Source organism: Paralichthys olivaceus, chromosome 2 (assembly GCF_024713975.1).
Source record: "Paralichthys olivaceus isolate ysfri-2021 chromosome 2, ASM2471397v2, whole genome shotgun sequence".
Taxonomy (NCBI): domain Eukaryota; kingdom Metazoa; phylum Chordata; class Actinopteri; order Pleuronectiformes; family Paralichthyidae; genus Paralichthys; species Paralichthys olivaceus.
This window is the reverse complement of record NC_091094.1, coordinates 17633258-17648009: the sequence shown is the minus strand read 5'-3', so window position 1 is coordinate 17648009 and position 14752 is coordinate 17633258. Positions and strand designations below refer to the sequence as shown.

The following is a 14752-nucleotide window of genomic DNA, read 5'->3' as shown; positions in this document are numbered from 1 at the left end:
TGTGTTCAGGAATCTGCAAATGTCTATTCAGAATCTGTGTGTACAGTATATATCTGCAGGTACAGCAGCAGGGGGGGGAATATATCAAACTTTGGCTAAACATACAATGGTAGGAGGATCAATAGATTGCTGGTTATTGTTTTGTTATGGGATGTGTTAACAGAGTATCACCAGACAAGAATTCATGTGATCTGTTCCAACTCTTTCTTGTGGGAACCAGTAAATCCATGTTATTGTTCTTCAATGGCTGAAACGTTTTGTGCAGGTCCCGTCATTTTATACAAATAGAGCAGAACACATCTGATCTCTTAGGAATGTTTGGAAACTCCACCCAAGTCTAAAATAAAGTTCTGTGGACTTGAACAATATTTATCTGCACATCATGTCAATCTTTTGACTCACTAACAGGCTGCAGCTTGTTGAGGGGTTCGACCTCCTAAAGCAACAGAATGGCAGAAGAAATACTGCAGAGACTCACCACGCAGAGATCATGGAGAGGTCAGCCGTGAGTCACTCATGCTTTTTTATACAGCATGGATATTTTCTTACTTAAATTTTGTAACATTTTTTAAATTCATTCTTAGAAATAATACTGTGGAAAAGCCTGGAAATCAGAAAGCTCAAAATAACAACAGCAGTAACAACAACAAGTATTTCAATTATGAATTACTTAACATCCCAAGCTGGTTGGAAAACAGAGTACAGTTACTGATTACCCATCTGTCTCTGAACCAGGTTGGCAATATGGCATAAAGCATCTCCCAAATCAACAAGACCTCCCGTGTCCCGCACAGATGTGTCCTACACCTCATTTACTTTGTCTCACCTTGCCGTGCCACCTTTTCTGTCCCACCTTTGAGCCTGTAGCAGGGAGCCTGTACCTACGTCTCCTGTGCCACGTGACAGGGAGATGGATCACTGAGCTCGCGGCTACACACAGGTTGTGTGTCCTTTCGGATGTGTGAAGGTAGTACTGCAATAATGATGCTCACAAACACGGGGCGTTAAGTGTGTCTACATGTGGGAATTCTGTGTATCCTGGTCCTCATGAATCCAACATGCACAAAAGTTGTTTTCTTTGTTGTTTGTTTTGTTTCTCTGCGAGCAGCATTACACAAAAACTACCAGACGCATTCAGATCTGGATCAGGATTTTTCTTCACTTTCTTTAGCATTCCGTGATTTTTAACATTATTTATTAATTTCTCAGAGAAGTATGTGTGAATCCTGATGAAGAAATAAAGACATATTTAGGGGGCTGTTTTGGAGGTTATTTTTTCATCTGCATTTGTTTGTTGTCTGTTTGCATTACAAAAAGAAATACAGGACGGTTTACCATGGATGTGGTATGTGTCAGGAAAGAACCCATTTTGGTATAGATCTGGATCAGGTAGGCAAATCCAGGTTTTTCTTAATTTCATTTTTAACATTTTCATCAATTTTGCAGAAAATAATTATATCGTAGATATATATCTACATCTATGAGTGTTTGAAATTTGGTTCAGCTTGATTGAATTCAAGGGGACTGTTTAAATGGCGTGGATGAGGGTTTAAGTTCAAAGTTTGGATACTGTATGATTTTTATGTTTATTTTAATGTAGTTCCACAAAATGATCTGAAACCAATATAAATGCTTGCCTGTGTCTTTCTTTTTGAAGGTGATTCTGGCAGATGTGAGAGAAAAGGTGAGAGGATGAGAAAAGTCACAGGGGTAACACTGTGAAAAATGAGGACAAGAAAAGAGAGTGACAGAGTGACAGAGTGAGAGGAGAGATTTCTCCCCTGTGGCTGATGTACAAACCAATGCTGTGGTCCCGAGTGTCAGTCCCCTCCGATACAACACCTGTGCTTTTACCACCAGCCTTTCACCCGCCACAGAAAACCTTGACTCTGAAACATCTGGGGGGGAACCTGTGATATCAGGTGTACATTGAATAATGCAGGCTGTAAGATTATAATAGCAGCTGCTTTCCTGCTGCATGTGCTAATTATTTAAGATGTTTTAAAGAATTTAGGAGGAAAACTATCTCATGTATGCTTTAGTGCTCGCTGCAATGTAGCAGCAGCTCTCTCCCTCCGAGCGAGTAATTTCATAAGGGACATAAATCAGTTTAAGCATGAAATGAGCAACTGATCCAAGATTATTAAGAGATAAAATGGCAGACAGGAGCTGCTGTAATGGTGCAGCAAAGGAGGCTTATAGATCCTCATTACATTGATCATCTAAGACTATTGATTCCAAGCTATAAATTGGTCCCTGATCACCTGAAACGCCTCTGTTACTGTCCACTTCTTTAGCATGTGTTGACTTTTTATCTGTTTTAACTACATGGGTGTATTATATAATCATTATCTCTTTTCTGCACATGAAATGCATTTAAATGCATTTTCTATATACTATATACACCTATTGTTGATGCATCACCCTGTAAAAGATGAATATATAATTAATCCTGTGTAATTTGAGAGAAATGGAAAGTGAATCCCTGTTTCTCTGTATTGTGTTGCGGGGACACCCTGGACAGGTCGCCAGGATCAACATTGCATGTCTTTGGACTGAGGGAGGAAGCAGGAGCAGCCAGAGAAAACCCACACAGACACAGAGGGAACATATAACTCCACAAAGACCTCGGCCAAGCTGGAACTGTGTACTGCACCATCATGCCACCTGTCTTTATTTTTTTGTTGTGTTGATTGAAAATCAATGTGCAGTTTTCTGAATGTTTTGTATGATGATGTGTGTGAGAAAAAAACTTAATTAACTAATTCATAATATTGTCATATCGTCCTTAATCAAATATATTTTAAAGAAATGACTGTTTTTATAAATGTTTCAAGAAAATCATTTGAACTCAAAATGTGGGTTTGCTGCAATTTCTTTCCAGACTAGCAAATTAGTTTTTTATCAAGAAGGCAGTTTATGTTGTTTGACACAAACTGAATTAAACTGAACTGTGTGCCGTTGCTCTCTGCACAATCGGCTGAGTCTGAGAGACGGGCAGGTCTTCCTCTGTCAGTATCAGCCTGTAGTGGGAATCCTCATTGACTGGGGAAGCTCTCCTCCAGCCAGCAGCAGAAACAGCCCACAGTCTGCAGAGCGGAGTCCAACTAATGAAACAAGTTCAATATCTGTGATACAGAGATGTACATTGAAAAATCCAGCAGGCGTTTTTACGCTGGCCTGAAGTGCAGCACACCACTAATACTCGTAGGCTTAGAACACAATCACACCTCCACTCAGCGATGGCACATCACACCCCATGAAAATGACAAGAGCACAAAATGTGGCTTCGTTTCTTCATACTTGTTTTTGCAGAGCTCCAGCTCTCTGTTGTTGCTGGGGTCTTTGCACAGTAGCAGCAGCGGATGAGAAAAAGGACAGAACGTGACCATTTGGCAGCACAGTACAAGAGAAAATGATGCTTTCTTTTTCATCTTTTATAATGGGGTGTTCATTACACGGATAAGTAGCGATAGAGAAAGCTACCAGGTCTTAGTGCTGTAATTGATGTCAATCGTTCAAGTCAAGTCAAGTTTAATTAAGAGTAAAGCAAATAGAGCAAGTAATCAGCATGGGGAGAAAGGCCTGAAGAGACGCAGGAGCCATAAGACACCACTAGCTTTAGGTTATGACCAGATTGCAAACTGCATACTTTCATGGCTACAAAATGAAAAACCTCATCACATTTTTCCACCTGCAGACCTGAGGTCTGACACATGCCGGACAAAGCCACAGAGGCCAATAAGATGCTTTCAATGTACTGCTGACGGCTAATTAATGTTCACTCATTTTCCCGTCTCCGGTGACCTCCCCCTGTGGAACAGCGGTGTTTACCATAAATTGCCAGGTCACCTGGTTCCTGTGACATGATTGGGTGTCAACACAGAGTGGGCTGAATTACATGCGATGTTTAACGTGAACGCTGCCTGAAACAGGAGAGGCACGGTCGCTATAACAGTTCTACTGTTTCAGTGCTGGACATTTGAGGACATTCAGGACAGATCAGTTAAATTAAAAGATACTGTGCAGTATTTTAAAGGAAGAGTTGAACAAAAAAATAAAAAAGTCTTTCTTGTAAAATGTTAAATGAGAAGATCTATACCACCCTCATTAGTCCAGTGAAGATACAACTACAACCCTTAACTCAGCATAGATCCTGGAAACAGGGGCTTCCCTAACTCTGTACAAAGTTAACAAATTAATTGATCAACACATCTTGTTGAAGACTGTATGTAAAGGTGGATGACACGTCTTCACTTTTTCCAGCTGTAAAAAAATTAAGCTTAAATCTTTTCACTTTTTAATGTGATTTGAAGCAAGAGTCTGTGCAGCTGTGAACGTGGAGTGGAGCCGCAATATTAAGATCGATGCAATACACTCGACCATCTTAAGTCTCAGCTGTCAATCAAGTTGTTTTATGATATATGAAAAAAACAGGACTTGGACAAACTTCAGTGTGATAAGAACCACCAAAAATGACAGAAACCATTTTTGAGAAAAACAAGTTTTTTTGTTCATGTCCCATCAACTAACATGGAGGAGGTGGGGTTTATGATCTATTCTTTAACCAGCCACCAGGAGGCAATCAAGAGGATTTAGCTTCATGTTTACAGAGCTGTCATAACATCAGTCTGTGCTAAGCTAACAGGCTGCTGGATGTAGCTTCATTTTGTATTGTCCAGAATTATATCAATGTACTCATTACACTACGGGTGATAACATCTACAGACACAAGTCAAACTATTTCTTTAACATAATGGTTAACATCTTTATCCACCATTCAGTTAAGAGCTGAAGCTTGATTCCTCGATGGAATCTGAGGGATGTAGGTTCAGCAGAGGCAGACAGGGTGTGACTTCAGCTTCTCTGACGCTTCCATCAGTGCTAACAGAGAAGCTCTGTGCCTGTCACATCTCACCTCTCTGTGTGTGCCTGTGAAACTGCAAATGCATCAAATTATCTCAACTGGTCCCAGTGTGCCAGACGCATCGCTCAGTGTAGCCATGACAACAAATTTACCAGGTCGCAATTATAGGAAGTGCTGCGCCACTGGATGTCTGGCAGAATCTATTTCCTCTCACTCTCCCTCAGTGCATGTGACCGTCATGTGTCTCTCTGTTCGGGCATGAAGATATTTCTGTTCGTATGATGAATGATGAAATACGTGCACTGACATTACAACATTATCAGCTTCACATAAAAAATCTGTTATGAGGAAACAGGATGCACCGAATCCAGCTGACACAGCTCTAAATATTGCAAAAGTCTGAGTAATTGGAAATTCCCTCCTAAAGTGCAGGCACATGTCCGTGTAAAAAGTAAAGATTTACATGGGTATGTGTGCACCATGTATCGTGTGGCTCGGTATGGGTGGGCTTCTGTTTGAATATGAGTGAGTGTATTACTGTGATTAGTCTCATGATAGTGTTTCTTGTGTGAGATCATCTCAAATGGTTTATCTTACTAATAAACATTATTATTATCCAGGTTCTTACAAGTTTTGTTCTTGTCCAAAGACAAAAAGAAATAAATGATCTGCTTTGGATGATTTCCCTAGATTTCTTGGACACACTGTCAGGGCAGGAAAGTGCTATAAATAAAAAGTTTATTATTATTATTATTATCAGCTGTTTGTCCAATACTCAAGTTAGAGTTAACACACGAAGAATTAAATCGAGGAATATGCTAAGATGCTAAGTGTAACATGAAACCATCTATTTTTTATTGTGAAGAAGTGAAACACCTGCTGTGTACCAGACTCTCCTCTTAAATGATTGAGTCAAAGTGGCAGGGAAAGACCCAGGAAGTTCCTTCCTGACCATCAAAACCCACGTATGTGTGTGTGTGTGTGTGTGTGTGTGTGTGTGTTTGTCTGCACAGTGCATCTCATACATCAGTGTATGACCACTAAATGTCTCCCTGCCCCTCTTCATCCTGCACTACTCTGGAGGCCACAGCACTCTGACACAGCCGCTCATCCTCAGCGGTAAAGAGAGGCCACAGATACATAATTCAGGAAGAGAGGGAGAGAAAAACACTGTTTGTGGGGGTGCAGGGTATAATGTATAATGTATGCAGCCGAGATGCACTAAAGCACCTGAAGGCAACAGGCAGGGAAGAAACTTTAGATGTGGTCCATTTCTCTTTTAAACACCTTATTGGAGTGAAAAGACAAAGTTGTGTGATAATGATCAAGTACAGAAATAGAACCACGAAGCACAATGAGGTTTGTGTCCTCCAACAGTACCACAGCATCTGGCATTTACCAGAGGAGCAGTTTAGAGGGAGCTAACCTTTACATGACGCACCTTCATTCTGAGCTCAGAGGCAAATAAACAACTGGCTTTGTGATGTAGCCTTTAGGTGCAGTTAAAAAAGAATAAGAGGGCAGAAGAGGAGGGCTTTAGACTTACAGTAAACTATGCATCATAGGCATTAGTGTGTGTGTGTGTGTGTGTGTGTTTACAGTGACATGTGAGAATGGGAAATTTTCAGTTTACGTCGAGGACACGTGGCGTCTCCGTCTTGCTGTAATTAGAGCGGACAGAGGTTGTTATGAGACAGAAGAGCGCGTCCAGCTGTCGCCAACAACAGGGTGAATGCAAACAATGTCGGGTGGCTGCATGTGATCTGTGCGACTGAGGGAACTAGGATTTGCACACTGATGATCAAATACAGAGCTGTGGTCCGTCAATGCAGAATGCAGAGGGATTAATTGTCATGGTGTAAAGCCAGTGGAGGAAACACAACACAGGCAGGCTTACCCTCACTGTCCTTCTCAAACATCGTCCTTCTCCTCATTTTACTTTATTAACACTCACATGCACATGCAAACACACACATGAACTGGTAGACGCCAGCGCAGTGTGTACACAGATCATCACATGGGGAGACTGCAGCACCTTGGCGTACACAGCTCAGCTGATAGTTTCCATGGTGATGTTAGGCTTTTTATCATTTGTATAACAGACGCAGGAAGGCATTCAGAGAAACAGGATGGAAAACAGAGACCAGGGCACATGTGACCAGACCAAACCACACAGTGGAAAAACTACAGCTCTTCTGACTGATGGTGATGAAACAGAAAGGTGAGTTAAGAAAACTCACCAGCTCAGAGCGATGATTTGTGCCAGGAGTTTATTATTAATAACACTTCAAGTTTATTTGACTTTTTTTGTTTCCTGCTTCTTCTCTGAAACAGTCAATCTCTCTCCTCCATCAACACACAAAAAACATTCTGGATTTCATTTTTATTAAACTATACATTAGAGCTGATTGATATGTAAATCAACAGAAAACTGATCGGTTAATTGTTTCATTTTACAAGCAAGACTTTCGACAATCTCCAGGTTTAGCTCCTCAAATCTTTCGATTTGCTTTGTTTTCTTTGTTAGTTTAATCTTTTGGGCTTTTTCATCAACAAAACAAGACAGACGAAGTTGTCACTTTGAGCTTTAGGAAACAAATATGTAAACTAAACAAGTGATTGATTCATTAAAGAATCATTTACAGATTCATTTCTTTGTTAAAGTGCTAAAACACAAACAAAAACGTGTAAGAATGCACCAGATGGACCACATCATAGTTTCCAAAAAGTGATGCCAAAGTGTCCTGTTCACCCCCTGGTGGCTGGCTGCAGTAAAGGTCATAAATCCCACCTCCTCCATGTTAGTGGATGGGACATAAAGTCAAAGTACAAATCAAATAAATCTCAAAGATCTGCAGCCAGGGTGAAGATTTCAAATATGGCTTCTATATTACAAAAACATTAGCATCATGTCTAAATCTTGCCATAGGAAAGTGGAACGGCTGCAGATTGTTAGCAGCTGGCACAGATCCAGCGTTGACTATAGCACTCGCCTGGTGTCCAGTGTGGAAGGGTCGAGTTTCCCCATTGTATAAAGTGAGAGTGACAGTGACAATGATTTGCAAGTGGAACAAAATTACATTTTAACAGGATATGTTTAATGCTCATCAGGATTCAGGAGCTGAGACACTATAGGCAGAGAGAGAGATTGATCGTCTCTGGTCAGATTTGAGGAGGTGAAATCAAATTGTGCCAGATGAATTCATGATTAAAAAATAAAAACACATCTTAACTGCTGTATCTATTTAGTCTCCCAGGCATGACGCTGAAGGAAAGAGGCTAAACACATGTCAGACTGGTGGGTGATGCTCCACACGCTGCCCATATTCATCCAGCCTGCTGTAAACTGGCCGACAGTCAAGCACGCTGGTGCAGCCAATCACTGCCATACATGGAGATTCTGACCCCGGATTAAAACTCACTCTACTGCGTCTCCTGACCCTCACTGTGCTCCCCTCAGTCTAACATTTTATTTGCAAACAATCTATTTTACCTCCATTCACCTGATCTAACTTCACCTTCTGGTTTCTCACGACACAAACAGTCCCCGTTTCCAGGCAGACGTCACTGAGTAAACAGGGCTTGTCCAGTGAACGGACACAGAGCTTCCCTCTATGAAAGAAATCAATCAGGGGGAGCAGTTTTAATTCGCAGCTGTTATCCTTCCCACTACTAATCTGCCTCGTCTTCCGTGAGTGCAGCTGCTGCTCGGCCCACCAGCTACTGCACTGTAGAGGTTCATGTATTAAAGAAAGGCTGCGGGGAGTCCAGGCGGCTACAGAAGCCGACTTCCTCTTCCTCCCTGCTGGAGCGTCTGCTGTTCTGCTGCTGTGACCCCACGCTCTGATGTTACTGCAGGGTGCAAGTAAACTCTGCACTGATCAGCAAAGATACATGTTCACATTTTGGATTCTCTCAGGATATTGATTTGCAGTGATGTCAGATTCCTTCTTTGATGAAGCTCCCCACCAATCAAACCCTGCATGTGTGTATGTGTGTGTGTGTAAAACTAGTGTTAACCTTCAGAATGAAAACATTCCTAACACAAGCATATATTTCTCTATCCATCTCATGAACCGTATCTGCTCTGTTCCTCGTTATTCCTAAATCAGTTCATTCATCTTCCTCTTTTTACACGATACATACAAATCGCTTGAGTGATATTAATTCTCATCGTTTTGTGGATCTTTATAACCAGTTTGATTTCAGTCTTGTCGCCTCTTGAATGATCGTTGTCATATTGAAAATCTCTTCCTGTATCTAAACTGTTTCAGACTAAGTTACATATTCATCCACAAGATAAACAGGTGTTGAATTGCCATATCTGTTAAAGCTGCAATATAACAATTCACATCTTTGTCTTGGAGTAACCTTTGTGCTCACAGTGACTTTGCTTAACACGAAGAATTGCGAGCATTTCTGTAATGACTTTTTGGCATTAGACTGTGTGACATCACACCAAGATTAAAAAGCTAATCCTTGGAGATTTGGCCACGCTGATGTGGGCATTATCCACAGAGCCAAGGTTGGACAGCCGCTTTGGATTTCCATGTAATACTGATTTTGATCTGGACAGAGGGCTGATGAAGAGGCTCTAATAAGGAGCCTTTTCATCTAGGTGATTAACTTTGTCTCACAATAATGAAGATGTAAAAAAACTACATGGACATTTTGCCGTCACCACTTTGTGTCCGATGTTAATAATTTACATTCTATCTTAATAAGCAATTATGTTTGGTTTAGCTCCAATGAAGTTGTCCATTCACCTCTATTATCTATGCTAATCCCTGTGCTCACTGGGCGAGAGGTGGGGTCCACCCTGTCGAGGTTGCCAGTGTATCACAGGACCAGCTTACAGAGACAAACAGCCATTCACACTCACATTCACACCTACAGTCAATTTAGAGACTTTCTTTTTTTAACCTAAACCCTGATATAAGGTTAGAAAGACTAAAATATTAAATCAGTCTCATTACCTCCAAGGAGGGTGTTTACATCTAGGTTTGTGATTGTCAACAGAATTACATCAAAACCACAGGACAGATTCCCACCAAACTTGATGGAAGGATGCAGTGTGAGTTTAATTTTGATGTGGATCCAGATCAGAGGGTGAAACAAGGAACTTTTTTGATAAAACATCAGACACATTTAGGGAATTTGGTGCAGATCTAAAAAAATGTTGTTTCATAAGGGGACTGTGGGGCTTTGGCCGAGGTATACACTCTACTGAATGCTGTTCTAATTCTTATTATTATTTCATTTAAATAATGCCATCATTATTAAAATAAGTTATCTGCTCTTCCTTAAACCATAATACATCATAGTATCTATCAATCAATCAATCAGTTAGAGCTGTAGATAATCAACAAAAAGTTGAAATCCCAACCCAGAGGTTCTCAAATAACAATCAAACCAGAATATTTTTCCCGCTCATTAAATGACTGAAATAGATATCTCCAGGTAGAATAGATGCTAATAATTTGTATTCACTACTCAATTATTTAACAAATTGTTTCAGCTCCACCATCGATGAATTCACTCATTAACCTCAGATGGGATATTCAAACTGTTAGACTTCCTAAAGTGTCCCAGCTGAGTGTGTGTCTCTGTCCTCGGAGAGAGAGCTGCATCTGGAACCGCAAATGTGATAATGTAATGACGAGGGAGTCGAGTTTCCCACAGATCACTAACCCTTTCAATTTACATCACGCTGCTCAGTTTACATGGGACAAGGTGTCTCTAAGCTTCTGCCTACCTGAGAGACCCTGCCTGAGGCACTGGAGAAACAACCAGACCATTGTGCGCCTCTGGTCTCTATGTCCATAATGTCATAACCTTATACCTGTGACCCATATTTCCTCTCCTCGTCCTCGTCCTCTCCTCGTCCTCGTCCTCTCCTCGTCCTGTCCTGTCCTGTCCTGTCCTGTCCTGTCCTGTCCTCTCCTGTCCTGTCCTGTCCTGTCCTGTCCTGTCCTGTCCTCTCCTTGTCCTCTCGGCCTACTTTAGACCAACATATGTATGCATAAGCTGTACCTCTGTGGCCTATATCGCACAACAGACGGAGGTAGAAGGAGTGAGAGGAAATTAGAGCAGTGAGTAGGCTGAGGCTCTGGCAGTAAACTGGGGAGAACATGCCGGGACTCCTGGGACCACTGCCTGGAGATTAGTGGGATAGTGACTGAAACACACACAATCCACCCACTCTGCACTGCCAGACTATCAACCACAGTGGTACTTGGTGTAACATGGTGTGTTATGCTAATGGGGTATTTCAGTTCAAATAAATGCATATAGGACCCTTCTGGGAAGCATCTAATGAGAAACGCTTGTTAGTCATCCGATGTGCTGAGTATAGCATCAGGGTTTCAGGTGAGCTAGCTGAGGAGGTGTACGGCACTCAGCTGCTCCCACAGGGACTTCCTCTGGGCAAACAGAGTCATGGTGATCTCCAGGGTCTCATGTAGCTCGTCTACAATACTCTGCTACCCAGAGCACTTACTCTGAGTTTAATTACAACAAACGAACAGAACACCACAGCATCCTCACATAATTAATGTCAATATTAGCATACGGATACTGCAAAGACGTGGCCTTTAATTCCCCATCACATCACCATATGTTCAGTTTTTGGATTTTGCTTATTTTAAACTGACTTCGGCTGCTTCCACTGAAATACCTCTGCATCACTGCACGAGTGACTGACAGGCCTGGCAGTGCATCTGTTCTCCCATTTGCATCACTGGATGGTGACTTAAACTTCCTGACCCGAAGGATAGAATTCACAGTTGACCGGCAGCTGAACCCGGACTTGCTTTACTGACACTTCTACGACACAAATATTTTGAAACAGAAAGTATGTCCTTTGTATTCAGTTTTAAATAGAACCTGCAATTCTTGGCAGTATTGACCCAGAAACGTTTCCCCTTTTACACATTAAGTCTCACTCGTACTCACTCGGAAAAGCTTGATAAACATACACACCCACATACTGTGTATTCAATACAGTACGTACAAACGGATAGGTGCAGATAGGTGTTGTAATAATTTGCCTGTGTGATTTTATTACCTACACTGAGGACGTTATGTTTTTCAATCTGTGTTTGTCTTTCTTTTAATCAGCAGGATGGATGGATCACCATGAAACTTGGTTGAGTGATGCAGTGGATCCAGGTCAAAGGGCCGATCCAGGATGTCAGAGGATAATTTATGAAACTTGATAAAAATGTTGATGCGCAATTTGGTGTAAATCCAAATAAAAATCTGGATCTAGTAAATTGAATTGTAATTTCATAAGGGGACTGTGGGTCCATGTTCGAGGTATACTGTTTTATTAAGTGTCATGTTTTTTTTAATTGTCATTTCATTTTCATATTTACTTTTATTCTGTTTATTTAATTATTCTTATTGTCCTTTAACTGCTTTTATGTGATGAAGTTTGTATGTGACATCATTTTTGACCAGCTCAGTGTTGATGTCTGGCCCTTCCCTCACATTGCCTCCTGCAGATTGTTATTTCTTTGGTATTTGCCTCATGCTTTGCTGTCAAAGCACTTTTTAAACTCAGTTTTTAAAAGTGCTATATAAATAACTGTTATTCGTATAATTATCTTTATTTTATCTACAGAATTATCAAGGATACAAAAATAATTTCAGTATTATGGATTACAAGTGTAATATCTGATCCTATTTGTTAAGACAGGAGAATCCAGGGGCCTCAAAGAAGACCTCAACAACAAAAACACCAAAAAAAATTTCTCCAAAAACTTAAAATACTGTGCTGAAAATATAATCTGAATTGAAACCAGTGCCAAAGGGTAGACAGGACCAGAGGACAACATGTAGAGCTGGAAGGGTTGATTGTTAAGGAGGAGGTGATACATGGCTGGATGGGAAAGATGACTGAACATAATTGAACCACCAAGCTACATCATAGCAACCCCCGGAGACTGAAGCCAATAAGTCAATTTGTGTGCTCACCAATATCGAAGTCAGAGAGGTGAATATTTTTTGCAATAATGATTTCCTCTCCATGGGGGTCTTCCCACACAAAATGGTGGCTGCAACTTGGTCAATTTATTTTGAGAAAAATGTTTGTACTAAACCAAATTAATACAAAGAAACAAAAGAGGAGAACAGTTTTACTGTATTACTTCTAGCTCTCAATAATAAAGACAGGAAGTTCCACAACTGGACGTTCGACAATATGATCTTAAAACATATAGATCCTTATTAAACCAACAGTGAAGTTCAGACAGTGTGAGTGAACAGCAGCTGCAGTAGTGTCTCTGTTGTTCTCCTCGTAACATCCACACTGAGAGGGTTTACTCTGGACATTACTTCTCAGCTCTATTTGTTCTGTGCCATAAAGTGCAAATGAGACACCCATTAGGTCCCAGTTACAGCAGCCCTGACGAAACCAGAACAAACAAGCCCTCATACGTCTGTGCACACAGGATATCACTGGCTAATTCCTAAATGCAAATTTTAAGAAATACACTTATATTCTTGGTCAATGAGAATATTGATGCTACTCTCATATCTGCCTGTTCAATGTGAAAACGCCATTTAGCTTAGCTTAGCATAAAGACAGGAGAACTAAAATATCTCAATCACAAATGATAAAAAACATTCACTGCTTTACATTTCTTGTGCTCGTCTTTACAAATACATAAAACCACAACCCTTGGACCTCTCGTTCACCACAGACCCTCTGCTATCAGACCAATCAATTAAATACCAGTCTACTGTTAACATCTCGCCCCCACACTCCCTTGTTTTCTTTCCCTCTGTGTGAGAGAACACCTCTGCTGTTCCTTCTGCTCATTTAGAAAAGACACACACTTGTGATTCTGACAGTCTGCTGTTGGGGGAACTTGACGAATAGTTTGATGTAGTCCAGTGAAAAGGTTCCAGCCCGTCATAAAGAATCAACAAAATCACAACATCAATGTGTCTATTTAAGGACGCAACTGTGTCTGTGTGTGTGTGTGTGTGTGTGTGTGTGTGTGTGTGTGTGTGTGTGTGTATGTGTGTGTCTGTGCATGTGTGTGTGTGTGTGTGTGCATGTGTGAATAACAGGCTGAAAATGTGTTTGAAAGAAATTCAAAGAGTGGATGGTAAAATGTGTGAGTTAGTGCACACTTGTGTGTTTGTGTGTGTGTGTGTATGCATGTGTGTCACAGCAGATGTATTTATAGAAGTCTCCTGGGAAAGGACTGCCATTACTGTGCGAAGGTAGACAATCTGGTGGGGCTGTGCTGGATGTCACACTGAGGTGGCTCCATCACTCCCACTCACAGACTGGGCCTCGTTAGGATGAGCAACACCCTGTATCATTTTAACATCCATACCTCTTCTGCACAGGCCCATCAAATATCTTTGTGCAAACGCCATTAAAAAACAAGAGAGCTCCTCAGGGATGGTAGGTGTTGAAAAAAAGGAAAAAAACACAGTGGCACAATTTTCTCTGTTGAATTTGGTTTTCTCATTTTTTTCATTCAATATTCATGTAATAGTTCAGTAAAGAATAAAGTGTCTTCATATTGATTGTGTTGCCTTGAATGAGTCATTGTGTTCCATAAGAATTAGAGAGTGGGCGGATACATTGATCCAGAAACTCCCCATTACTGTTTGTCCCTGGGTAGACACACACACACACACACACACACACACACACACACACACACACACACACACACACACACACACACACACACACACACACACACACACACACACACACACATTGATCTTTAATTCAACCGCTGCTCTTTTGGGTCCACACAAGGGAGGCGAGAAGATTACAACAAAGCAAAGGCAGGATTTTATCTCCCAGTGCTGGACTAATCTATGACGATCATTAGAGGTGGGTTCAAACCTCTAACC

The 14752-nt window shown here is 41.1% G+C and overlaps 1 protein-coding gene and 1 long non-coding RNA gene across 2 annotated transcripts in view; one reads left to right on the top strand and one right to left on the bottom strand.

Annotated features, from left to right (window-relative positions):
* The window catches only part of LOC109629077 (potassium voltage-gated channel subfamily B member 1-like), a 32851-nt gene that overhangs the window by 6893 nt on the left and 11206 nt on the right, over window positions 1-14752 (bottom strand). The window lies entirely within an intron of this gene.
* Window positions 360-2857, top strand: LOC138413799 (uncharacterized). The gene is made up of 4 exons (XR_011246204.1): window positions 360-498; window positions 1318-1389; window positions 1658-1684; window positions 2525-2857. It is a non-coding gene; the product is annotated as an uncharacterized lncRNA (long non-coding RNA).